The 27,658-nt window shown below is 40.2% G+C and overlaps 1 protein-coding gene across 9 annotated transcripts in view; it reads right to left on the reverse strand.

The window, feature by feature from the left end:
* The window catches only part of sox5 (SRY-box transcription factor 5), a 213,121-nt gene extending 189,719 nt beyond the window's left edge, over window positions 1-23,402 (reverse strand). For 6 of the 9 annotated variants that reach the window (XM_051077573.1, XM_051077569.1, XM_051077572.1 and 3 more), the window contains exons 1-2: window positions 18,816-18,924; window positions 17,261-17,466 (exon numbers count right to left, since the gene is read on the reverse strand). The gene's annotated coding sequence lies outside the window, so the exon portion shown is untranslated. Of the gene's footprint in view, window positions 1-17,260; window positions 17,467-18,815; window positions 18,925-23,154 lie in introns of those variants that run through there. The other 3 variants (XM_051077570.1, XM_018700507.2, XM_018700506.2) reach the window with 2 other exon arrangements.
* Window positions 23,403-27,658: the final 4,256 nt, after the last annotated feature.

Genomic DNA, 27,658 nt, shown 5'->3' on the forward strand with positions numbered 1-27,658 from the left:
CAAATAAGACTTCTCATCACTTGAACTGCATTGTCCGCCCAGGCAGAATTGATCAAACCAAGGATCTCACTCTCTCTTTTAATCTCAAAAAAGCCAAGCTGCATCATCGTGTTAACACAACAAACAGATGGGTGACAAACCAAAGGAAGAACCTGGCTAGAAACATACAAACACACTCTATGTTGGTTTTTACTTTCATTTCATTCACCACATTACACCACAGCACATTATTTAAGAAGCTAAGACTCTAGGGGTCCGTACAAGGTTCTGGTGGTTACTGAGGAGGTTCTTGGGATTGTTTAGCATGTCGATGGGAAGTTTCTAGAGGTTCTTTAGGTTGTCCTAAGGGTTCTAGGGAGTTCTTGGGTTTTAGTAGTTATTAAAGAGGTTGTAGTGGCCAGTGAGGACGTACTAGAGGTCCTCTAACGGTCTGTAAGGGTCTTTTAGAGGTCCTTTAGAACATTCCAGGAGTCTTGGAGGTTTTAGTGTTCCTTTAAGGGGTCCCTGATGGCCTTCAGAGGATTTCTAGTGGATCTTTAGGAGGTTCTGGTGGTTATTAAGGAAGTTGTAGGTGTTGTTTTAGAGGATGTATTAGGCCTTTACAAGGTCAAGTAGTACTTCGGGAGGTTTCTAGTGGGTCTTTAGGGGTGCTCAAGATTTTGCAGTGATGTGTAAAACAGTATTCACCACCATCAGCATCAAACATTTCAATAAAGTAATTATAACGTTTTAAGTATTTTTTATTTTAAGTTCAATCTTTCAACCAAGATGGTTTTGACTTCTTTTATATAACCACATATACAAAAAGTGTAAATCAGGAGCCAGAGCTGAAATAATGATCTGATTACTATTACGATATTTGATATAAGTTATTTGATAACAGATTAATAGTTTAAGTAATTTACCAAGAAATTTTTTGAAACTTTCTTGAATTCCAGCCTCTCAGATGTGACAGATGTGATGCTTATCTCACATTTGTGTAATTATAAATTGAATATCTTTAGACTTTGTACTGTTGATTAGACAAACAAGCAATTTGAAGACAACACCTTGAGCTCAGACAGAATATGATGGGCATGTTTTGCTTCTTTCAGATATTTTATTTGAAAATTAATTCATAATTAACTGATTTATTAGTTGTGGCCCTATGTAAAACCTTTTTTAAATGCTTCTAACTTTAACATCTCCCATGTGCCTAAGTGATGTTTTTTTCTTGCTATCTGTTACAGACCATCAGTAAAGGGGGAACAAAGGTATAACACTGTTTACTTTAAAAAGCACAAAAATAACAATTTTACCACATCCACTGTTTCAAAGGGTGGTGGTTAGTACCCGCAGGCACCTTTGTCAGCTCAAATAGCGACGTCTTACAAACAGACAAGGAGAAAGGCACAAGGAAGAAGCCTGCACTGTAATGTAAAAATAATTTTACAAAATGACATGTGACTGCGAAAAACACACACCTTCACATAAACACAAGGTGGCAAGATGTTTGGATGGGCCGACTGTGCACTCCTCCCCCTGCCTGCACAGAATTTGCAGCGCCACCTAATCATCGTCATTACAGCTGTTTGAAAAACTGTTTCCAAACAGGCAATCAGAGCCTGTCTCGATAATTAGTGAAGGGGAAGACGTCTTTGTGAGCAAACGGCTCCTCTCCCTCCTCCCATTGCCACCAATCTGAGAACACAAAATCAGATCTGTCTCCTATGAGAACACACAAAAAAACCTTGCACATGTGTTTTTGCATGTGTGCAATTCTTGGTATGTGTATGTGTGTGTGCGCGTGCACCAGTTGCACTTATTGTGCTGCGGAGACAGCTTGACTGAAAACAAACCGCCAAAAAACATTTGAAGCAGAAAAAAGGAAGAAAAAAAACACACACACACAACAACCTGTCAAGAGCGAAATGCCTCTAATTTTTCTGTCATCTGCCAGCCGTTTAACAAGACGAGAGCGCTCTGCCCCCACACTTCTCCTTCAAGCCACGAGAGACAGAGATGGAGGGAGGAAGAGGAGGGGAGACGAAGAGGAAAAAGACAAGGATGGGGAAGAGACAGACAGAATATCAGATATGTCTTTTTCCTATCTCAAATCATTCGACTCACTTAACCTTTCCTTTCTCTCCAGGTTGTGATCTTTCTCTCGTTCTCTTTATTGCCCCCTCTTCCCTACCTCAGACAGTAGAAGAACAAAGAACACATATTTGTGAATGTAAGGGGAGGCAGGGTAATAAGTACTTAGCCACTGGCCCTGTCTCTCTCAGACCAAACCTCCAGCTCTCTGCCTCTAGCTCTCTCTCTCTCTCTAAGGGGGATGGTGTTTATAGTAAAGGTCCTGTTCACTTTAATATGGCACATTACGCTGATGCTGCTGTCAGTTCACATAAGAGCCCAGGCGGTGTGTGTGTGTGTGTGTGTGTGTGTCCCAGCATGTCTAGTTCTGTGTATGTTGGCTTGTACATTCATTTGTGTGCATGCATGTGTACATTTTCAGCAAGTGTGTGTATGTGTGTGCGTGTGTGTGCCCGCGTATGTGTGCTGTCAGCTTGCCTCCTCTTGCTCCTCCAGCGGAGCTGAGGATTGGCGGAGACAGACGGATAGATGAAATATTTAACTGTCGTGTGTTTAAAAGAACAACAGATGCTTTGTTCTGCTAATTAGCACTTAGCACAGAGAACAGCTACAGTACAGTTGTGTGTGTGTGTGTGTGTGTGTGTGTGTGTGTGTGTGTGTGTGTGTGTGTGTGTGTGTGTGCGTGTGTGTGTGTGTGGATAGGATTGTTATCCAAACTCAGCTGGGGCTTTAAGCAGCCCCACTTGACTTGCCAAGTTCAATCCTGTTCGCTCTCCACCAAACCTGGTGTTACAAGCAGGGATCCAGCGTTACAAGAGGTGGTGGAGAAAGAGCTCCAGCCAAGATTAACAAGACACAAACAACTGCAAATATAAACCAAAGTCAGTTATAACACTAAATCTCTCTAACCAACACTAAGTCAAAAAATAAATGTTTCCTCCACCATATAAACCCTTCCTGCATGTCATCCCAAATCTCTCTCTCCACTCATTTTCTGTTCTCTTTCCATTATCAAGTATCGCAAAAAGGCACAAAATGCTCCTTGAAACTTGATTATACAGTCGACTATACAGTGAGATTTGGCAGAAAAGTTCTGCTCTTTTCAAGAAAGTCTCAAAGAATCAGAGTAGTGAAGGATTCAGCTGGAAAAATAATCCAACATTAATAATCACACATGTGAACATTAAATTTAAATTTAAAAAATAATAAAATCTTAACCAGTAAGAAGGAGCCATGCTGTATCCCGTCATGGATATGACTGGATGTATCTAGTCAGAAATGGTAAATGTGGTAAATGAGCCAAGTGATGGTGAAGCATGACAGATGCTATGCTCCATATATGGCCACAGGGTACAAAATCAATCACTTTAATGGTATCTAAACTTTCCTTTACCAAAATTCCTGCAGGTGTGGTGAAGAAAGCCAACTGCAGGATCAAATTATCTCAAAATATGAAAGTTGTTGGCAGCAGCTGCTCAATATTGAAACAAAAACAACACAGCAGTGGAATGAGAATGAGAAACTCCCTCTGTTCACTGTACAACTACTAGAAAGATGCTTTTTGGAAAGGTCTTTTCCCAGTATTTTGCTCCAGTGCATCTGCTTATTGTCCAAGTGTGAGGCATGGCAACACTGAACACTGTGTGGACATTTGTGAGAATTTGTTATCAACAGAACTCTTAAGATTTACAGTTCTTTATGTTTCATTCAAACGTCGCTGCATTCTGAATCCTCAACCTCCTAACATCACACAAATCCATCACTTTGGAAATATGACTTCCTACGTCTTACATGAAGCCAGCAGAAATTCCTGAATCATCAAAGGAGTGCAGCTGAAGCAGCATGACAATACCAATGCTCGCAAACTGAAATGACTGCATGAAGAGGAACCACAAGGGAAGAGAGACAAAGTTAAGAAGAAGCAAAAGATGTAGGAGGGATATTCTCACTAGTCCTCTGGAATGCAGTTTCGTTCGAGGTACTGTAGACATGCAGTTGTGGAAAGACTGCAATCCATTAGCCCAGCACAGCACAGCACAGCACAGCTCACCTCAGCCCAGTCCGGTGTTCTGTCCTTATATAGGGCAGGATAGCGGACAGTCATATAACACCCAAGTCAGACTCAGCAACAGCAAAACATAAATTAAGACAGAGACAACGGGGGCCGGTCCAAGAAAATACAAGGCTACAACTGTCTGCTCCAATTCTGTCACACAAAACAAAAAAAGCACAAACAAGGGGCCAATGTCATACTGTACACAATATGGGTCATTATTACAAACACACTTTCAGATCCTTTTGTAAGTACCTTTTTCAGTAGACGTCACTCTCTATAACAGTGACAGGAGAGGAGGGGTTTTTATGTATGTGTGTGTGTGTCTGTGTGACAGGTTGTTGTACTGCCGTGCCCCCTCCTGTCCCTCTTCTGCCCAGAGATGCTTGTCTTCTCTCCTCTCCTCTGACACTTAATCAATGCACTGGAAGTAGCCTTTCACACACAATCTAATTATATGGAAATGAAGGGAAATCAGGGGGCTCTATGCTAAGTGCGCTAACACACATACATACACACACTTGCACAAAGGCAAGTGCTCACTGTGACAGAGAGACAGAGAGCAGTAGGAAAGGAAAGAGAGGGAAGGCTGAGAGCAAATGGGGTCTACATTAAGTGCTACTCATATTACCAATAAGACCATAACTATAGTAGGTAAAGTGACTGTGCAGCTACAGCATCACCACCACACACAGACAGACACACACACACACACACACACAGTGATATCTCAAACATAAGCCTACATATCATCTGTATTGTCTTGTTATTGGTCCCTGTCGTGTTTTGTTTCTGTCCATTTATCAGGCACGTGCGTTGAGTTGTAATCTCTGCATGAGTGTGAGCAGTGGTGAAGGTGATGCTATGAGGTAGCGTAGGGTCAGGGTTAACTTGTGTAATAAATCAGGCTTGTGCAGCCATTAAAGTCGGGATACTGCCCAGGTATCTGTCTGGGGAATCATCCATGAATGCCTGCTCATTCTGCACTGTCACAGCTCCCTCCTCTCACTGCTGGGTTTGGGAGTCACCACAAGAGGACACATGCTGTAATGCTGGAGAGATGTCACGTCACAGTGCTGGGAAAAAAATCGACTCAGAGACAACGGTCCGTTACATCACGTGATTCAGAGCAGCAGAAACAGAAACAAACCCAGTAAGAGAGAGCGAGTGACACCGACTAATGATGGTGTGAGGCCAGGAGTTGTGTTAGGACACATAGAAATGGCAAAATGAATCCGGAAGAAAACCCCGCTGATAGTAAGAATGAGACAAGGAATCTAACCAGCTCTACTGTGCTCATGCCAAAAAAAATTTCACATTCTGTGGTGAAGTTTTATTTTGTTTCAGTCTAAATCACACAAGAGTTTTGCCATAGTAGCAGCGCCATTGGGTAACACCACAAATCTTAAACGTTACAATCATGATCTCAACTCTAAGCAAGAAAATCTCGATTCTCATTTTCCCCAGAATCATGCAGTCCTAATTCATTGTATAATGCACATAATATACTATTATTATAACAATTCTGTACCACTGTATACTATATAATGGTAGTGTATCTGTGTCATTTCAGTGTCTGCATGTCAGAAATATGTGAAAGAAAGCAAGACAGAGAAGATCATGATTGAGTCAAGCAACCTGACAGCTGTCAGTAGAACCCATTTCAGCAGAGACACACATACAATACACAGACACACACACACACACACATCAATTAGGAGACATGGTGAGCTGAGCAGTAGTGAGCTGATTGGGTCACATGCTTACTCCCCGAAGCCACTGTCAGCAACAGACCAGCATTACAGTGGACATCACCTGACACACAGACAAACAAAAAGACTAACACACACATACAGTATATGCAGTGTACGAGCAGGAGTGTGAGAGCATCTGGCAAAACAAACCAAGCATACATAATCACAGGTGCAGAGCCTACATGTATGAACACACACACATCCACACACATCTCTTGTTGCCAGGCTTGTAGGGTGACAAGGCTACAATATTGTAGAATTTGGTACAATACATCCCCACTGTGCCAATATAAAGCTACACCCATATGACAGGAGCATTATTACATTACAACATCACTATTTTAAAAGTTTGCTGAACTTTGCTGTGCCATAAAAAGTGCAGAGCATTTTCTCTCTGCACTCTTTGACATTGTTCTTACACAGGTGGTAGAAGAGGTAAGTCAGACATTTCAACACCAAACTACTATAGATGTAGCCCCTAACATATGATATATAGTAAATTTTACTTTTTTAACAATTGTACATATTTGTACTGCAAATGTCTGAAATGGGATAAGGTTTCCACAGATGTGACATAAACTCAGCAGAAGTGAATATAGCTAAAGAGGAAAAGAGAGGACACAAGTTCATGTCCAGCAGTGACCCATGCTGTGCCACGTCATTAAAACAACACAGATCAGAGACCTAAAGGACAAAAGAGAAGAAAGGAGCAACACAGGAAGAATTAACAGGATGTGGGCAACAGAAAGGAAGGGTCGTGACAACAATACAACAAAAGACCAAAAGACTTTAAGAGAGTACAAGCGATAGATGGAGACAAAGTGATAAAGTGTGTGTGTGTGTTCATTATAAAAGTGTTCTGATTGTCTTGGCGTCCTATCAGGTGGCATCAAACCCATGTGCGATCTGGAGGGGGAACTACAAAGTGGATCCTGGGGCCTGCAAAAAGAAGCCTTTTTGATCGCGCTAATTAAAAGCCATTTTGTTTAAAACAAACAGACACAAGTTTAATTGGCTCTTTTCCATAAGAAAGGGAAGGATGTTGAAAGTGGAAGAACGCATTGGAGGAGAGAGGAAGTGTGTGTCTGTGTGTGTCTGTGTGTGTGTGTGTGTGTGTTAGTGGTGGATCAGAGGGAAGCTGTGCTCAGCCTGGCACATGCACTGCTTCAGAAACACACACAAGTAAGTATAGAAGCACACACGCATTGGATTACTGTGACCCACTATAAGGGATACCCCTTAACAATCTGAACATACAGTAGAAAGCCAGAGCGAGTATGAGAGGAGATAACAGGTGGAGATCACAAATAAGAAAACACACACACACACAAATTCACACAGGCATAAAAATTCAAAGAAACTGTTGTTATGTTGAACATATGGTGGAGTTAAACGGCCCCTAACTGTGCCGTTATTCTCTTTTCCTACAGGAGACAACATCACATCAACTTTAAGTCTTCAAGCCTCTTTTTCTTCAAAAGCAGAAAGCATCTTTTCTTTTCTTTTTTTTTTCCTAACGGTAGGGGGGAAGAGACATAAATAGGAGAAAGAGTTATATGTGCCACAAGTAACCCTGCACATGCATGCTAAAATTTGGCAATCTTTATGTTTCATTGTTTACATAAAATCACCTTGCCAAACATAACTCTCAGTTTTTAATCTACCCAGCTACAATTATTTTCTCTTGTAAATGAAGTGTGCAACTCCTCCGCCCTTATTACACTGACAACAACCCTCCGTTTTGAAGGAAATACCTTGTCTAGGAGTTACTCAACAGGGGTGTAAGGGTGTAGTGATATTTATAGAAGTGGTGGAGCACACTTGTATATTGTTGCTCTGTTTAGGGTAGACCGAGGTAGGAGAAACAGACCTTTGTAATCCAATTTTTCAAATTTTATTTTCAGTTCTCAATTTTCTCACACACACCCTCACTGAATAAAAACACAGATGTTCTGGGGGAAAAATGTTCTCAAGAGTATTGCACTGTTTTATACTATAGAATTAAAGTTGCAATCCTTAAGATTTATTTTCTATCACTTCTTTCTTCTACTGATGTTAGCATGCTAACCAGCTATCCCGAGCCTGTCTTCTAATACCACTTTGCAAAACAGAGTCGCTGTAATGTCCAGTCTGCCCCCAGTCCAACAGGAAAGGATAAAGAAGTAGCACTGCCCTAAGGGTGTAATCTAACCTCCTGTTTTGACTGAGTAAACCCAACAATCTTTGAAGTTCTTAGTAAGTAAAAAGACGTTAATGCTAAAATGACAAAGAGTAATGCTGTATTACATGCATGCACGTCATGTGAATCTGTCATAGCAGGCAATCAAAATCCTGCCCAGGATTGGTGGACTCCACCACTAACAGTAAAAACTATTATATTGAGAGGTAATTAGAAAAATGCATTTCATAAAAGTTTTAAGAGTTTTGTTAATAATAATTCTGCACACCAACATTAATTAAATTAGATCTCACTGATGCCCAGGTGGGCCTCTGCACACTTAACTGAGGAAAAGAAATATCTCTTGACCAGAGGAGGCTGCAGTTTCCTTCAGAAATATGTTTTGGAAAGTTTCTCCTTAACAAGCTGTTCTGGTATTGTGTAGAAGCCCCACAGCGTCAAAACTGAGCTGGAGAAAATTGACTGTTTTACTTAACCTAGGAAAAGAGTAAGCATTAGCATTTCATCTCTACCCCAACAAAATGTTGGAATATATTAAAAATGCTGATAAAAAAATTCAGCAAAGTTCTGCCTCTTTTCAATCACAACAGGTGTATTCAACAGGAAAACATCGCAAAAAATAAAAATAAATAGTAGTTTTTGCTCTTTTGTCAATATCACTGCATCAAATCCTTGAGGAGTATTTGTATTAATACACACACAGCACGTGTATACTCATACGTACGTACACACACACACACACACACCTGGGGCTGAGCAGGGAACAGATTGTCTCTTTCCATCTCTGAGTCATCACATCACGGCCTACAGCTCCTCCGGCTGAGTTCACACTGTTCTGCTAAAACTGACTGAAGTCAACTGAGCCAAGCTGGATTAGACTGGGTGGATGAGTCTGAACTGTACTGTACTAGACTGGACTGGACTGGACTGGGGTTAACTCACCAAACAAAGAGATATAATCCAGTTTAACCAGTGTATTTATCTCATGAGAGCTGTGTATTTCTGTGATGCTACAGTCAATATTGGATCTTACGGAGTGTGTAAGTAGAAGTGCTAGGAGGATTTGAGAGTAAAGTGATCTGTTCCTTTATTCCTGTATCTCTTTCTCACACACCCCCACACACACATGCACACACATACACACACTACTCAAGTGATACCCAAAGGCTATTTGAGCCATCAGTGCTGCAAGGTATTGTCCTCTAGCCTAAATGTACTCTCAGTACCAAACAAGTTCTCTTATAGATACAAACACACACTTTTTGCACACTTTGCCTACAGCATGCAATGATGCACATGTACAGAATGTGCAAATGTAGAAATTCATGTATACTAAGAACATGTGCCATCCTATAAAAACCCACACATGTAATGCACACAAACATGTAAAAAGGCCCCATTCACATCACAAAACAAAGTTACTGAGAAAAGACACAAACATACATTATCTTTTGCTCACTCAAAAGCCCCCCCCCCAAAAAAAAAAAAAAAATCTCCTGCAATTGTGTTTACAACTATGTCTGAGGAGTGGGGTGCTTGAATGGCAGAGGCGACAGGGGGCAATTTTAACATCGTACACAATACACTACATTAGAGGCGCTCTTCCCTGTCTTGCCACAACACAAACATTCACTTATCTATATGATAATAGGAGGGCATGGAGCTCAATGTGACAACAAGAGAGAAGACGCAGCACAATGCCGCGCTGTGCCTGCAGACAGAGTGATCCGAGATGTAATCTGCTCCGAAAAGAACAAGAGGGAGAGGAAAGAGAAAGGAAGAGGGAGATACACGTCTTTATATGCAACACAATTTGGAGTTGGATGGATTGACAATGAAGCTGTCAACAACAAAGCGCAGACAACGGCCTGTTGTTAAGGAAGATATCTTCGGAGGAGATATTGATGCTGAACAGGGGATGAAATACAGGAAACAGTGTGATGCAGGAAGTACTGACAGCCTTTACAATCACAGCTGGTGAGTGTAAGTGGAATATGATTGTAGGTTTGACACAGTTTGGATGAATTACAGTGTTTCCTTCTAATGTTTAATGTATGTTTGAACAAACAGGACCCAGTCTATGTGAAGCAAAATGTAGGAAAATAGTGTAAAAGTGGATGTTTGCACCTGCTGTGTGTGAGTTTTTTATGTTTGTGTGTGCAGACATGAATGTTTATACATGACAATCTTGTAGCTTAGCTTAGTGTAAAGACTGGAGGCAGGGGGAAACATCTATCACATGCAATGACTGTTTTGTTGACCGTCTCTTTCCTTCCCATTCAGTAAGGACTTAACAACATGAGTGAGCAACATGCAGTAGAAAGTGTGTGCACAGGTTTACAGGTCTTAGTGGCCACACATGTTGTTGTCAAACTAGGTGAGATGAGACAAAAAAATTCTAACGTGCTAGTTTTTAAATCAGAAAATTGTGAGGCAATCCAGCTTCTGCAGCAGTTGTTTTCCACCACGACACTAAGTAGAATGGGTTTGGGTGCCCAATGTCTTATAGGTTGGCCCTTTATTAGGCTGATACTATGTGGTTGGACACTGGTGCCATTAAACGAACAGGATGCTAAAAACGCCAAAAACTGGGTTAGCTGTTTTCCCCTTCCCCCAGTGCTAAGCTAGGCTAACAACTTCCTGACCTCCGAACTCCGTCTCCTCACTTAAAGCATACTAATGCTGATTTACCCATCACAAAATATTTTCCAAAATACTGACCTTCTTCCCTTAAAGCCAGCCTGCCCGACACAGGACAATGAGACAATAATCAGAGAAAGAAAGAAAAAGCAGGAGAAGTAGAGGAGAAATCACGGAGGAATTCCACTTTCTCTTGGCTCATATGATCTATTATTAATCCAATTTTGCATGGACCCTTAAAATTTTTTTTTGGGGGGGGGAGAAAAAAAATCACATTGAGTAAATTAATGAGGTAAACGTAATGATCTGAGATGATCAAAGGATATCAGTGTTGGGCAAAGTATAGCCACCAATTAGTAAAACAAGCGCAGGAAAGGGACTAAAATATGCACCACCGCGCCTGATGAAAAGACAGGGTCAGAGAGAATGGACTAATTTCACAAATGAAACGACGTGCACCAAGACAGGCCCACGTGTGTGTGTGTTCCAGGAAAGGGGGGGGGTATGCGGGTCATGTTCAGATTCCCCCTGGGTGTATGAGCAGAGAGAGGGAGAGAGGTCCCATAAGAGCAGCAGAAGAGGAGCTGGCTTTACTTTGATAACAATAATAAGGTATTTCTCTCTCGCTCCCTCTCTCTCTCCTCTCTCTCGGTCTCCTTTTTATATCCTGCTTTGGCACAATGAGCACTGCCGCTCTCGTTTGATCCATGAAAGAAGCTTGTTATGTTTTTTTGAAGAGTTTGATGCACAAAGGAACATGAGAAAAAAAAAGTTTAGAAATAGACAGCCTCTGTCCGACTTGGACTTTGGTTCATTAGAAAGGCCTCAAGGGGTGTACTTCTTTTTGTTGGTTCTTGTTTCGTTATTTTTTGTTTTTGGGATCATAGTTTGTTTGTTTGTTTGGTTTTTTTAAGGAGTGGGAGCAGCTTGACCCATTCATTGAATACAAGGTTGCGCATTTGTTTACACAAAATAATTCTGTTATAACCACAGATAATCAAAAGCTACAAAAATATTTCCAATGGAATGTTATTCTACTAACCCTTTAACATCCCCAAGTTCATGTAGACAGTCTCACAGATGTCTATAAAACTCATCTAAAGAATTGGAATAATGAGATCTCTGGAATCATGATGCAGCAGCTGCAAATACCTATCTCTAGTAAAATGTGTGAAGCTGAAGGACGAACTATAATGAACAGACTGATAGGCTGACCAAATATTTACAGAAGAGGTGTTAGTGATTTATCCTATGGAGACACCAGCTGTCAAAATATATCATAATTCATCATTCATCATAATAGAAATGCTTGCCAACTAAATCTCCAACTAATGCAACTAAAACCCCAACTACAGCAACTGAAAAACTCCAACTAAAGCAACTAAAACTCCACATCAGGTCACAGAATTGATGGTATGTAACTTTAGTCACTGAAAGTGCAAAGACAGTCCATTGTAAGTCTATAAAAAGAAGATGGCATTCAGATCACATGAGATCAAATCAACAAAAACTCTCTGAATTGTACAAAATTCAGAGAGATAACAGGTGGTAGTTTGTGATTTGTAATGGGCAATGAAGTTTCATGCTCAACCCCACAGCCTTTCACACCGCACACAGGATGAGCCTATAAGAAGTTTGCTACAGAAAGTTAACAACTCAGTTATTCACATCTATTAAACAATTGTTTCATTTATAGGACTGTCACCATTAAGTTGCTTTCTCAAAGCCAGCTAAATGTAAACCATGTTTATGTGAGAATGATGCATTACAAACAGCGTAAGAAATAAACATGTTTCTAAACAACTGTTTTTGTTGAAAAAATAACCTCAAAAGTACACGTCTAAGTAGTTGTTGACTGTAATCATGCTCATAAATACCTTTTTCTTTTGCTGATGTACATTAAAAGTCTTGGTTATATCTATATTAAGATAATTTCCGAAATTAAATTAATCTTTAATTTAGGCTACACAGCCAGAGCTTAGAGATGAAACAGATGAAATGAAATCTGATCAGTTTTCTAGTCTCCGTGATTGACTGGCATCATGAAGCTCCAATATTTATCACTCCGTGTTACAAGTGCCATCTAGCAAAGACCGAAGCTTATTCTAAGCTAATAGAGACCTCAGTGTTATGCCATATTTACACACAAGTCTCCTGACTCTTTTCCCCTCCTCTACAATCCCAAACAGCGTCTTCTCATCCTGCAACATCCACTGTACTTCTTCTGTCCCAGTTTCATTCTCTATTTTAAGGAGATTTGCCATTTTTTAAAGTCAAATATTGTAACAGCTCACTTAGTAAAAGCTGCCAGGGGGGAATAAAAGCATGTGGCACATCTCTCAATTTAATAACAATGGATCACTTTGCACTTGCAAAACAGAGGGGGGGGGGGGGGAGTTAACTGTTACTTCTGATGAATTTTAATCCTGACCTCAGAAAAAAAATAAGACAATGCTGAGGAGGTGTTGGTATTATGGTTTCATCCTAATTTTTTATTCTTTCTTTGTGTATTCTCCTAAGCCTCTGTATGACTGTATGTTGGAGGGAGACAATGTTGGGACAAGCCACTTAAGCTCATTAGTCTAATAATTCATACATCTTGGCAACACACTCCTCAGCCTCTTCCAAAGTCTGCAGAGAAACGCAGAGAGATGCAGAGAGCGAAAAAGACAGATCATTAGATAGAGAGAGGAGAGAACAAGATAGAGGATAAGAGGATAGAGAATAAAAGAGAAAAAGACAATGAGACTCAATGTACAACATGTGCTCTTAAGTAAGTACTACAGTGATGAGGTGAATCCAGGTAAAACTGTTATTGGTTTTCCTCTGCTGAGTGTTGGAAACAAAATGGGCTGCTACTCAGTATCAAGACTATCAAGGCAATATCAAGAATATCATCCCTGCTATTTTGAAAGTCAGCACTCGGGATACTGTTTCCATTTACATCTCTGAGAGGACTGAGAAGAAAGCTCAAGGTACCCTGTTGAGGTTTTGATGAGTGGGTCTTGTTTGCATCACATGCACACCGGACATGCATGGTCACAGACGTTTTATATGTTATATATATTCCTGCCAAGAAGACAACTGCTGAAACATGGGTGTAAATGATGCAGGTTTTAAAAAGTCTTCACAAATGTTTTATGGGGATGGAAATACACACGAGAATCTTTATTAGATGTCAAGCACACAAACATACAAGGTGTTCTTGCGAGAAATTGCTTGTTGAATCGTTGGACAGTGTCACACCTTCAGGCAGAGACCATATCAACGAGTGCGTCCCTATCCCCATTTGTACAATTTGAACCAGGACACACACTCCCAGGACTGTTTGAGTGTGTTGCAGCCAGGATGAGGCAGGAACCTCGCCTTGGAGTTTGGCCTTTCAGAAGAGGTATAAGCACAACTGTTGTACTTTGATTCAAGCATAGTAGCCCCTTTAGGAGGGATAATAACAACAGGGGGTGACCTGCACTGACCGTGACAACTGCAAAACATCTCACAGCCAAACTTTATGGTGCATTGCAACACTCTTAAGAGACAACAGAAGCTAAGGCTCCCTCTATAACCACAAATGACATTATAAAACTAAATACATGAGTAAGTAACAACAGCTCAGTGAAACACCACTTTAAATGTGCCATATGTAACTTTTTTCTATCACTACATAGCCAACGTTACCATTAACAACGACAGTATTAACAATGTTAGTATTAACAAGGTATAAACTGCTGTTAATGCTAACAGTGCTATCGCTGTTGTCTTGATAAATGGAGAAATCAAGACAACAGCGATAGCAAACACTTACATACAGCACCTTTAACCAACTACTTTTGGTTTTGCTTTGTTTGTTTTTCATGAAAAATTGATTGGAATCAAATTCTAGAAATATTGTCAGCCCATCATAAATGATGTATTTACACTACATTTCAGAGAGCTTATGTTGGATTAAATACTATTTCACATGTGACAAAAACAAAACAAAGCTGTGTCTCAGTTGTTTAACAGGCTGATTCTGTAAGCCCGTCAAATCATTCAACAGATTTGGTTGTGATAGTTGTTTATTGCACAATCTCTTTCACCAAAACAAAAACTCCACTTCAAGTGCACTAAGATCTCTGCAAGACTGGAGCACTGTTCCAATTTTCACTCAGCTGTTATATTTCATTATGCCATAAGTCACACAAACATACTTTGATAGAAGGAGAGGAAGAGAGGAGTATGCTCCAGCAAGCCGCCACATGTTGGGGGATTTGTTTACTGCTTCCTGTCTTGTATAAGATCAACACCCCGTTAAAGTACTGACACTCAAACTTGTTCAGCTTTCTCACCTGAGCCTTCTTCAGTATAGGTGTGTGTATGTGTTTGCATGTGAAAGAAAGAGAGAGAGAGCACCTCATCAGCCGCATTGGGAAAATACCATTCAGAGACTGACAGATGTCTCTCTCTGTCTGACTCTTACCTGCATCTAACAATGTGTCTCGCTCTGTGGGCCCTGGGACATGTGTACACTCACTCTAACACACTCACGTAACAAATAAGCCCTGTGTGTTTGTGTGTGTGTGTACAGTACATGTTTATGTTTTCATCACTGTCGAAAACGGAGCGGAAGCCGATCCCTGATGCTGCGGCCTGATAACAATATCCACCGCTGCCAAGCTCGCCCGCTTGGCCACAATAACAAATGGGAGGCTGTGGCAACTGATACTGTATGACTGTAAATAGTACACACAATTCAGTGCAGTTACAGTATGACTCAGCAATGACTGCAATTGGCTCTTCAAATAAAAATGAGCACAGCGGGTGTAGGAAACTCTGAATATAGAACAGTAAAGAATAGGTCTAACAATAAAATCCATCAGTGATGTTCTGTAGGTCAGTTCAGCCATTACTAAAAGGTATGAGGCAATGCTGCTCAATAACAACAATGGTTCAGTAATTTGTTTTAGCATTGAAAAAGTAGATCACAGTCACACAGGAGGAGACTTCTTGAACCAACAGGATACAATCTATTCAGACTTTAACTGCTTTGACTTTTTCAACAGCAGGCTCCTCCAACTTCTCAAATCATTAATGAATGACGGGAGGAAAATTAGTCTCTAAACTCTTAATGAAAAAGGCACACAGCTCAAGGAAGTTCCTGTGGTCAAAGTCACACGGGAGGGCTCTGACACACTCATAGTGCTAAAGTCACAAAGGCTGGCTTTAGCCGGCACGACTGTGGGGCGAGCGAGACCTGTTAGAAAGGAAACGCCAGGAGTTTGACAAACAAAAGGTGTGAAATGGATTTGTGGCTCATTATAAGACCAAGGACTGTATGAACGCAGATGAGCAATTCACTGTCTTCTTTTTTGTGCTGAGATACTATGTAGTATATGAGAAAAAAACAATTATGCTATTACCTATGCTGATTCCACCACCTACCACCACAACTTTTTTATCTCCTCGTGGTCCTGTAATGGAGCCAATTTCAATACATTATTTGATCATTAACTTGTTTACCCCAGAATGATGTCACCATTCACTGGGCAGAGGAGATTCATGTAACTGAGCTTACAAAAAAGTGACCACTGTCCAAATCAAATCAACTTCTTAAACTTCAACATCTCAGGCTCTCTGAAAATATTCTATAATTTTTCTGCCACCAGTCATTCTCTGAGAGTACTATATGTATACAATTTTCTCACAGTTTTTAAAAAACATCAGTTGAAGCTATAATGAAATAAAAACCAGATTTAAGGACATGACAAACCAAAAAGTTAAACTTGTGATTCTCATGGCGTAAAGGAATGGAAACCAGTGGTTTCCACAAAGGCATGAAGTAAATCTAAAACCTTTTGCTCTGGAACATCACTCACAGTAATGCAACATTTACAATCATACTGAACTCAGCCCCAGAAAAAAATAAAAACACATTGTCATACAGATACAGATGCACAGTGTATGTGATGCAGTAAAACTACTTAATGGTCTAAAATCTGCAAAACCACAATTACAGTCCCTTTAAAAAATCCATAAAGTTTCTTACAAAACTGTTCAATATGAAAGACACAATCTTAAATCCACATAAGGATACTGTAGCAACATTAACAAATACCACAGACAAAATCTTAAGTCTGTATGGATATTAAAACAACATTTATGTTATGTCTCACAGAAAACTAATTCTCTACTACCTTTCTATCCCTCACTCTCTCTCCTCTACGCTCTCCGAGAGGCAGGGTGGTGATTGGCGCAAAAACGCCTCCCTCAATCCAATCCCTAATCCCCAGCAGGCTTTACAACATGTGAATGGAGGAGGACCGGCGTCGACTCTCTCGCCGTCCTAGTCCGAGGGGCAATTTTTTTTCTTTGCTACAGTAGCGGCAGAGGTGACAGAAGCAGTGGAGAGGAGCTGGTGTACGGGAGAAGCAGAAAAAAGGCGCTCGACTACGACTGTCTGCCCTGCTCTGTGCGCTCTGCGCCTTACAGAGCAGTGTCACACTGCCAACGCACCCTCATTGCCATCGCTTCCACAACTTGTATACAGTGGGAGGTATTTCTGTCTCTGTAACGACTTACCAGATGCTGCGTTGTTGGGGAGACTGTCTCTCCTGTGACTGTGTCTCTCCGTCTCTCCCAGGGAAAGGCAAAGAGGTGATGGAGGTCGGGGAGGCTGCTGCTGCTGCTGGTGATGGTGGTTTGGGTGCTCACATTGATTTGTGTCACTTCTCTGTCTCTCTCTCTCTTGCCACTCCACCTCTTTCCCGCTCTCTCTCTTCACTTCACTTCACATTACACACACATGCATGCACACACAGACACACACAGACACACACACACACAAAGGTTTGGGCAAATTACACAAAGCTGAGGTACCAAGGGGAGGAGACGTCAGTTTGTTTCCTCTACAGCACAGGCACTGCCACTGAGCCAAAACAGCTACCAACAGTACATCAGGCCAGCCAAGGTCTCCTTGAAACATTTGTCAACTTCTACTACACACATCTAACAAAAGACACACCAACATAAATCTAAACCTAAATGCATCATAATGAATTCATTAGCATCCCAACAATTAACAATTACAGTCCAAAGTGGTCCCACAGGCTCTGTGAGCATTAGAATACAGCTGGGTAGTCTCATTGGTCAGAGCTGATTTTGTAAACAGGATTGAAAACATAGTGGGCGAACTGAGCCTTAAAGCGAGATGCAGCTGTAGACTGTCAAGAGGAATAAGTTTTAATGTGTCAGTATCAGGAGTTGTTATGCATGTCAACTCTACACAAAGCTTTATTATCCATGTAACACTCTGCAAGAGCAAGCCAAGTTTCTGCTGGCCACAGTGACAGGCTCTGTTGACTGACTAGCAGGTTGGCAAACTAACCAGCTACTGCTCCTGTTATATTACAGTTACCTTACAGCTGTGTCAATCAACATATTTCTTCTATCATTGGATCAGATGAAATGACTATAAAAACCAGACTCTGCAGCTAAGCTTTAGGGAACATTTTAGCATCTTTCAGCTCATTGTTTTGTTTTTACAGCCCATGCTCTACTGTTTTAGTTCATTCTCATCTTCATTCCTGCAGCTGTTTAGCAGCTAAATACAGAGTTTACTGATATTTACAGTTTATCACATTTTTTGTCAGTACTTCCCAGCTGTACAAGAATTATTACGTGACCTGGACCTAGATAAGCAGCAGAAAAAGCTGGAAAAATGTCCAGGACATTTGTGAATGGAACTCGAGCCTTTATAATTCCTTGTGAGGCCTTTTTATGGGAACTTAACTGTGTTTTTTAGGCATTTCAACACCTGCAGATACTGTAAACAGCCAGACATGTTACTTGGAGTTGGTAGAGACTAATGTATAGCTGGGTGTGAGATTTATTTTAACCTGGTGGCCAGAAACACACCTTCAAATCAGCGCTAATGCTGCTCGGTGTCATATATCTGACTGTTTACATTCAGTTATGTGGCGTTTGTTGATTAGCTTGTGGTTTGCACCTGCCGTGAAAACGTCGACCGCTCGTTGTCAGTTTACTCTAAAAGCAGAGGTCACAATTCGTGGTAGACTGTTTTTTTAACACTTTGTTAAAATGTTAACTTCATCTAATGTGAGAATTAAACACTCACCCTTCTCTAGACATTGCTGTAAAAAGTTTGTAACGTGGTCCTCTCGCGCTCCCTCTCACAAGCTCTTAAAGACAAACTTGCTCACCTTTCGCGCAAATTAAGGAGCCCGCCTCCTACTTCTCCATTGGTCCTTACTGCCCTCATCCTAGCTCACTCATTGGCTGACCTAACGCCGCACTTCACATTGAACCAAACAGGGAGGGGCACACCTGAGTGGAAATGTGATATGACACAAAGGCAGGAGCTCAGAGAATCGCCTTGAGTCTGTCTGTCTGAGTCTATGGCTCCTAGATGGAGTGACTTCTTCAATAACATGAATGAAGAACAATCAGTATCAAAAGGAAATAGAGATATGATTGTTATCTTATACCGAATATGGTAAATAGAAAATAAAAAATGAGTGGACACAGACTCACTGAGTGAACCGACACCATGACTGAAAGGGAAAGAAGGAAATGGGGTGCCAATACTTTAAACCAGCAGACATCTGGAGCCACAAATAATATTATTAATGACTAACAAGCAATAAAAAATACTGATTTCTGTGCACAAATTATTTTAAAGTAGTCTGACCTTCTGTACCTCAACAGCTGCATGTTTTGTTTCATATTGCAGCACATTTTATCAGGAAACACTCAGAATAACTACCAGCACAAGTACCTACATTTATTAGAAAGTGGCAGCACTGAGTGAAACATTAAATCAAACGATGAAACAGGCACTCGTAGTGATTGCCCTAATATTAAGTTTCTGTTTAAGGCTACTACTCTCAAATTTTCCTCTGGATTTTTTCTTAAATCAATATCAGCAGTCCACTGACGTGCAGGGATATTTTTTGATCTGCTTTCTTTACTGTGTTTGTTCACACATGCCTGTGACAAACATTTGTGTCAGCAGACTGTTGTTGATTTAATAAAAAAGAAGAATCCAAAAAGAAAATTTGTGAGTGCCCACCCCAGTTATTTGTGAGTTTCAGAGACTTGGCAGAGGAGGACTGGAGCTGCTGTGGATGTCATGGTGGTCCAACACCTTATTAAGATGCTCTCTACTGGTTTCTACTTCATTTGTCACCCAGCTGTAGTTTTATGTGACAGTGCTGAAAGACTCGACCAGGATGACTTGTGTTATTGAGAATAGATACAGTATTTTGTGAACATCACCAGCTGCATATCATTGTTCACCAAGCTTTTTATTTACTACCTCACTGTTTCACTCGACCACAGAAAATGATTCACCCTATGCCTCACTCACTGTACCTCTCTCCCTGTCCATGTATGCTTATTTGTTTCTAATGTGTGTTTTGCTGCCCACTGTACCTTGTAAATGCCACAATATGCCTGCGCAGAGGAGAAAAAGGACTCAGGGGCAATAAGCAGAAGCACGGGGGCAGAGCGGATGCGCTTCAAAGGCTGTCAAAACTATATTATATGGTTGATCCCTGTCCAATTCACTTTCACAGTTCAACAGTTACTGTATGTTAAAGCTGGAGAAAACAAAGGCAATCACTGGCGTATCGTCACTCTGAAGTTAGCTCACACAGGAGGCCTTGTCTGTGTGTCTGTGTGTGTGTGTGTGTGTGTGTGTACATGATGGAGAGGAGGTTGAGGCGGCGGTCAAACGAGGGAACATCTAAATAGAGTGACCACATAGGTCAGGTTTGACACACTTTATTATTCATTCACTGTCTGTCCTCAGCTGCGCTCAGCTCATCACTACACACACACACACACACACACACACACACACACACACACACACACACATTCACATATATACACAACCTCCCCTAGGTGCGGCTTTTACTGCGCATATGCGCCTGGATGATGCACAAATGTCAAGAGCAATAACTGGGATGTCAATCCAAACTCACCCTCCTCTCTTCAGTGTTTAGCAGCTAGGTAGCTCAGGGAACAGTCTCTCTCTCTCTCTCTCTTTCAGTATCTCTCTCTGTCTTTCTACATGTCTGTGTTTGAGCCTGTCTATGTGTCCTAACTTCTGAAAGTCCATCTGTTTGATTCCAGTCCTCAACTTAAAAAAAATGTTCCACCCCAAATTCAATATGACTCAATTCAGTTTCATTTAGCTACAACAATGTGGAGTTTTAAAAAACGACCACAGGTGCTCTGAGCAGAGGAGCAGTGAAACGGTAAACTGCCCCAGTGGGTCTATCTAGGGCTCAGAAAGGCTGTTTCCTCCTTAACTCTCAGCCATTATTCAGTTTCCTTCCTTGTGTGCAGGTTTGGTTATTAATGTGTGTCATTTTTTTTTTTCATCAGGAAATTGACATATTTTATCCATCATACATTTTATTCAATGTCCTCATCATCTTCATGGATATATTTACCTGTTATTAATAATATTTTTAGTGGCTATCAGATCACAGCAATCTTGGTCCAGGTAACGTTTTGTAGTCACTTCATTCTGCTATTTGACTCCCTGTTGGACCTTGGTGTATTAGTTATTGTCGTTAAATTATTCAAAGTCTTGGGAGTATATGTTCTAGAAATAAAAAGTCACATAAAGAGGATTTTTTTATTGGTTGATTCCAATATTTTTTCTCAATATGTTTAAATCTCACCACTTCTAATTAATAAATAAACGATTCTGTAGTCTGTAATCCACTCTCATTTTAGAGAGGGCTTTGAAATAACATTTAAAGTGTCAAATTACTGGCTTGTAATTTCCAAATACATTTCTAAGTTTTGAGACTGATGTCAGTTTAGAGAGAACTTCAGTCTTTTTTCTTTTTTTTTAAAGGCATGATAATATAGTAGAATAGTGCAACTAAATTAGTAGATAAGATTTGAAAAATTAAATTAAATGAGATCAAAGAAATGTATAAACTTTGTTTTAGGGGATATACACTGGAGGATTCTGTGTCTTTGGGGGACCTGAACTCGTGACCTCAGTACATATAAAATCCTGTCTACAGTATGAATGTACAACAAAGACCTACATGTTTTCATGCTAATATGACATACTAATCTGTTTTTTGTTGCAGGAGTTTCCATGTTAGGGTTAGTTCGGGAATGTTTCCAAAATCAGTGTCGGCCTTTTTTACTTCAAAACTGGGCATCAGAAATGCCCTAATTTGTTTAAAGCTGCTCCAAATCAAAATCATGTCCAGCCCCTCTCTCTGTCGCACCCATCTCTGTACAGTTTCATGGATGTTGCTGTGTATTTGTGTGGGAGGGATGGGAATCAGGAAGCCAGGGCTATGATATGAACATAACTCACAATACTTGATCTGAGAGAGGTCTTATTGTCAATTTCCTCTCTTTTCTGGCAGCACAAAGCCGTCTCTGACCTCTTGGCCAATTCCACAGATCTCTTTGAAGTTAGTGGAGATTTTCGTGATGCCTTATAACTCTTATCATCTGTTTAAAATTTCAATCAGCAGTATTATGTTTGATGTAATTCATCCCTTACAGAAAAATTACATAATCGTACACCCATTATAGAGCAAAAATGTTGTAGAATTCAATATCATGGGCCCATTCATGATTTGCTGTGGTAAATATATGGACTAAAATAGCTTGGCTGCCTGTCTTTGATTATTAATGAGAATAAAAAGAGCCCCCCCCAGCCTTTGCCAGACCCCTGGGGTCCTAAAGCTTATGAGCCCAGCCAAATGACACCCTGCTGATGCGACAAGGAAGGGTCCTCCCCCCAAACCTCCTGGAACTCCTTTTCTTGAAGAGAAGGCATCCATGATCAAGCCTTTATAAGCTATAAGAAATCAGTCACTTTAGTGTGAAAAACCTTAGTCTGATAAAGTCTGTTAATTTATCTTTCAAGGTCAAAAAGGTTTTTGTCTCTGATGAAGTTGCTCTTGTGTTGCAAATGTCCTTAGGCCAAGTGACAGTATCTTAAAACAAAAGAAAGACACCAGTAAAACTCCTTCACCGATCTCAAAGGAAAATGCTTGAACTTCTCAGGGATCAAGAGGATTTATTTGACTCTAAACAGCTGCAGAGATAAGCTAGTTTCTCCTGTTTCAAGGATATCATTGCAGGATGTCTATTAATGATAAAGATATGTATAGTAGGCTGTGCTTCATACCTGCTGTTGTTGCAGGAGGCCAGGATGTAATTATATATGTAATGTAGGTTGTTTAATTAATACTGTCTACAATTGTTGAGGATGCAATAGGCAAGCCTGCGGAGTGTTATGGAGAAAACTGCAAAAATTAGTTGTTAGAGACAATGTAAAACACAGGATTTGAAATCTCCCATCATGTCTGTGCATATACATCAAATTCTGCATTTCCAAATTTCAGAAAACATTTAGCTTGAATGCCAAGTCGAGATCGTTTTGTGAGAAGTGTCAATAATCTTACCTCCTGTCATGTGCTGTGCTGTATCTCCACAGATGAATCTTACTCACATAGCTCAGGCTTAACCACCCTCTAGTGACTGCAAACCAGCATTACAATTAACGCCGCAGCAATCTCCAGTTATTAGGAAGCAGCTCTCCCTTCAGCTTACATTTCCAACTCCACACGTATACGCTATGCTAGACAAATGTATCATGATATTTCCATCCGCCGGGCCGTGCTATTCCAAGCCTGAGAAATGACAGAGAAATGCAGGAAGTCGTTGGAGCATAAACAAGGCGCAATGGAGGAAGCAAGGGTCAAGGCGGTGCTTCCTGTTCCAAAACCACCTCTGTGTGTGTCTACAAGCAGGCCAGAGGCAGCAATGACACAGTGGAACTCCTGTTATTATTATCAAGCTCCTTGATATACACATTGAATCCCAATAACACACAGTACACAAGTTTACATTTTGTATAGTTTTGAAGAAAAATCAATCTCTTTGTCAGACTTCAGTTTTTTGATAAATAAATAAAATTAGAATTATATTGGCAAGTTTGTCTATTTCCTGTTTTTATCCTCTCCTTTTATCAGTTTCTTTATTAATCAATGTTCATCACAAGTTACCAGTGCCTAGTTTTATGTTAGGAAAGGGTGATAATAATGACAATCATGTTGATTTAATTTGTAATAAAAAGTGAACATTTCAAGCTGTAGCCAGAGTTCTATTCTTATATAAAAGATAACATTTGGCAATAACTGCTTCATATTTTACCTATGGCAAAGTTGTATACCATACTTTGATGGGGAAATTATTAACTTTTAGTGGAATAATACTGAACATCTAAGATGTGATAGAGTTTTACAGTATGACTGGACTTTTGCAATTTGGGGATTTTCATCCACCTGAAATCATCATGCCACAGCCAGCTTAGTGTGTGTTTTCTGTGTTTATTTAGTGAAGGTTTTTGTTTTATTCTATTTTTTTATTTTTGCAAATGAATGCAACCTAAAATCATTTAGGGGAAAAGTCATTTAGGGGTTATGAATCTCTCCATTGTCAGATGTCCAGTTTGGATTAGATTCATTTGCAGGCCAGACAAAACAGCAGCATCTGGCATCATTATTATAGCATATCATAATGAATTCATAATCTGGTATTATTGAAGCATTTGGTATTATTCTTATAACTCAATTACAGTAATAGGAGTATAATGATTTCAAAGGGTTTACATTTTGGGTGGCAGACAGGATGTAAACTATCTCGTTCTCATTTTCACACACTGACAGATTACCTCCACAACTCAGGAAATTCACCTCACTTTCCATTTTGATTGTAACATGCCACTCTGAACAACCTTTTTTAAAAATGTGCTCACTCAGTATGTCTCTTTCATTTTGCCTTTTCTTTGCAGTCAGTCCAACGCTGCAGCCCACACGCAGCTTTGGACCACAATGCTCGCTGTATTCCACTCAAGAGAAGATGCTGTGTATCAAAATTTAAGGGAAGACATGTAGTGTACATGAGAATTATCTCAGCCGACTTAGTGTAGCGTATACAGCAATAGCATCTTTATCTTAATAGTCTATCAGCAGTGGTGAAGGGAGAATGTGAAAGCTCTGAGGGATTTGGGAGAAAGGATATGATTGCATTTATGTCCCATCAAGCAGCTTGCTGGATCCAGGGGAATGCCTAATATATTTCTGTATTTGGTCGCCAGCTTACATCTGTCTGCTTATGGATTTATGACTTCAAAACTATTTGGAAAAAAAAAGGCGCCTCTCGACAGAGCCAGTGACTAATAACTAAAGCCGACAGGGATGGCAGGCAAACACACACACACACACACGGATAGACATAACGACAAGGCTCGGCGACAAGGAACAAAGGAGTCGAAATCTGACACATTCTCTCTGACAGTAGGATAAAACTCACTCACCCCTCAAGCCATGCTTACACACACACACACACACACACACACACACACACACACACACTACGTGCATGCACACAATTTACATCTTCTTCTGTCACATAGAGTTTTTCTCACAAACACGCACATAATGTTTTCACACATAAAAACAGTTAGGTCCACATACACATACAACCCTAAAAATCTACACATTGAACATGTTTTTCTTCTAAATTTAATATCATTGTTATTAATTGTTATTATACATAGAGGTGTAGATATGTAACTTATGTTTGTATCTTTGCTGTTGGAACCTGTTTCAGTCATAGGGATGGATTCACGTTGTCAGTTCCATTTTCACCAAATCTCATCTTTCATCTACAACCTCTTTTTTATTAGCAAATATTGTACCAAACATCATAAAGTATCCCTTCAGCTAAAAAAAACAATAAACAAATATGTAACTTAATAGTTAATTCCTGAAAAAATTAAGTATCATTAGAGTTTAACCTTTAAACCATTAAGTTACTCATGACTTATGTTGTTTAAAGTTGTTGAAAGACAATTGCCCCAAGGGATTTGAAAGAATTTGGATTTTATACTGTGGATTTGATCAAATGTTGAACCCCAAGCCTATTCTGACATTATAGGATTATGGACAATGGAGATTTTGGACAGTGAGCATATAAGAGTGAAAGCAAACTGTACTGATTTCATACTTGTATAAATAAATATATATCTTACTCTTGGTGAGTAAAGAAATGAAGTTTGATGGTGAACTTGCAACATTTTTTCTAGAATGGTAAGTAAATAGCTGTTAATGCTAACGTTAGCTGTGTAGTGAAACTTACATATAGCAGCTTTAAAGCCCCGGTTGTTGATTAGTATACAGGGATATTTCAGTCAGAGGCCGGTTGGACTTGGTCGACATTAAGATACAAACCTTGTGCGCTTTACATGGGATGCATGTCGCATGGATTCTGACATCTGGTCAGACAAGATGTTGCACAATGACTGCAGATTCACTTTAAAATGTTAGAATGGAGACAAATGAGAGAGGCAGCACTGGCACAAAGATAAAATAATGAAAGAGGAAGAGACAGAGAGAGAATGAGAGGGACAAATGGAAGGAGGTGGAAAGGTGAAGAAGATGTGGATGGGTGGTGGTGGTAGTTGGGGGGAAGGCAGATCGTGTTTGAGAGGGGCATTTAATCCCCAGAAGCATCCTGACGGCAGCTGCTCTGTACAGATGGGGACGAATGGATGCTGAAACACACACACACACACACTCACGCACATATACACACAGGTACACACATGCACTGTGTCACAGTGGTGGAAAAAAAAGACACTGTCAAATGTTGGAACCCTTTTCTAACACCCTCGAGGATCATGCTAAACATAAGGTAAGGGAGCCTGGTTGTGTTCCATTATTTCCCACTCTACTAAGGCCACTGAAGCTGTGTCATCAGCTGATTAATGAACACAATGCTCTTTCTTTCTCTCTGCCTCTCTCTCGATATGTTATCTGGATTTTTTCTATCTATTTCATGCTGCAGCACAGAAGTTTGAATCCCTGGATTATCTGAGGAAGTGAATGTTAAGTCTGGTTCATTCCTTCTGTGTGGCTACATGTATGTACACTCCATATGAACTCACTTCATCATGATCATAATCCTACAAACTGCAGTTTGTTACTGGTGCAACAGGGAAATACCAGCTGGTTTCAGCCACTCTGGGCTCAGCCAGTTTTTTATGTAGACAAATATAACCCATTACCTGTTAGGCCCAGAATTAGCCAATGTTGTTTTGACTACTTCCACATATCTAACATTGTCACCTCATGCAATATGTTGTGATGCTTTTGTGCTCCAGAGCAGCACAATGGCCCACAGTAGGGGACCAGTTGTACTAAGCAGCTCTAAGCTTATAAAGATATAATTTGACCATTTACACATCATGCCCCATGTGCCAATAGGCCTCAGTGTGTAGTATACCAGGGTTCTTAAACAAACAAAAATAGTTTCAAGATTGAAAGTCATTTGAGAGGAGAAAAAACATAAGAATAGCAGACAGAAAGAGGAAGAGGTGGGCACAAGCTGCGCTGACACTGAAATGTGGAAATGGACCAACTCCAGTTTTTGTCTTGCAGGATTTATTACTATTACATTGAGATCTCAAGTATATTTTTAAAAAGACAATAAATACCTGAAGATCTTTACAAAACCTAACACATCAATTACCAACACTTTTTGCTGTTATAACTATTTCAAGAATCCTCAAAGACAAAAGCAGCATGGTAAAAACAAGATTTGTATCCCCCCCAGTTGAAAGTCTCTTTGTTTCTCTCTCTCTCTTTTTGTTCTGATTCACATCTTACAAATTGAACAAGGACATTTTAATTTGTTTGAGACTTGAAAACAGATTACAAGAGTTTTACTATTGCCAACAAAGTGTGTGCTGCAGAGGGGCCCAATGTGAATGTAATTCCAGGGGGTGTTAGACCAATCAGGTGCACACTGACCACAGAGTTTATTCTCTGTGAAGGAGCAAACTGCAAACCTTTTTCAGCACCTCTGAAGTCTTCAGTGCATGAATACTTAGAGCATGGATTA

This window comes from Lates calcarifer, linkage group LG18 (assembly GCF_001640805.2).
Source record: "Lates calcarifer isolate ASB-BC8 linkage group LG18, TLL_Latcal_v3, whole genome shotgun sequence".
NCBI lineage: Eukaryota > Metazoa > Chordata > Actinopteri > Centropomidae > Lates > Lates calcarifer.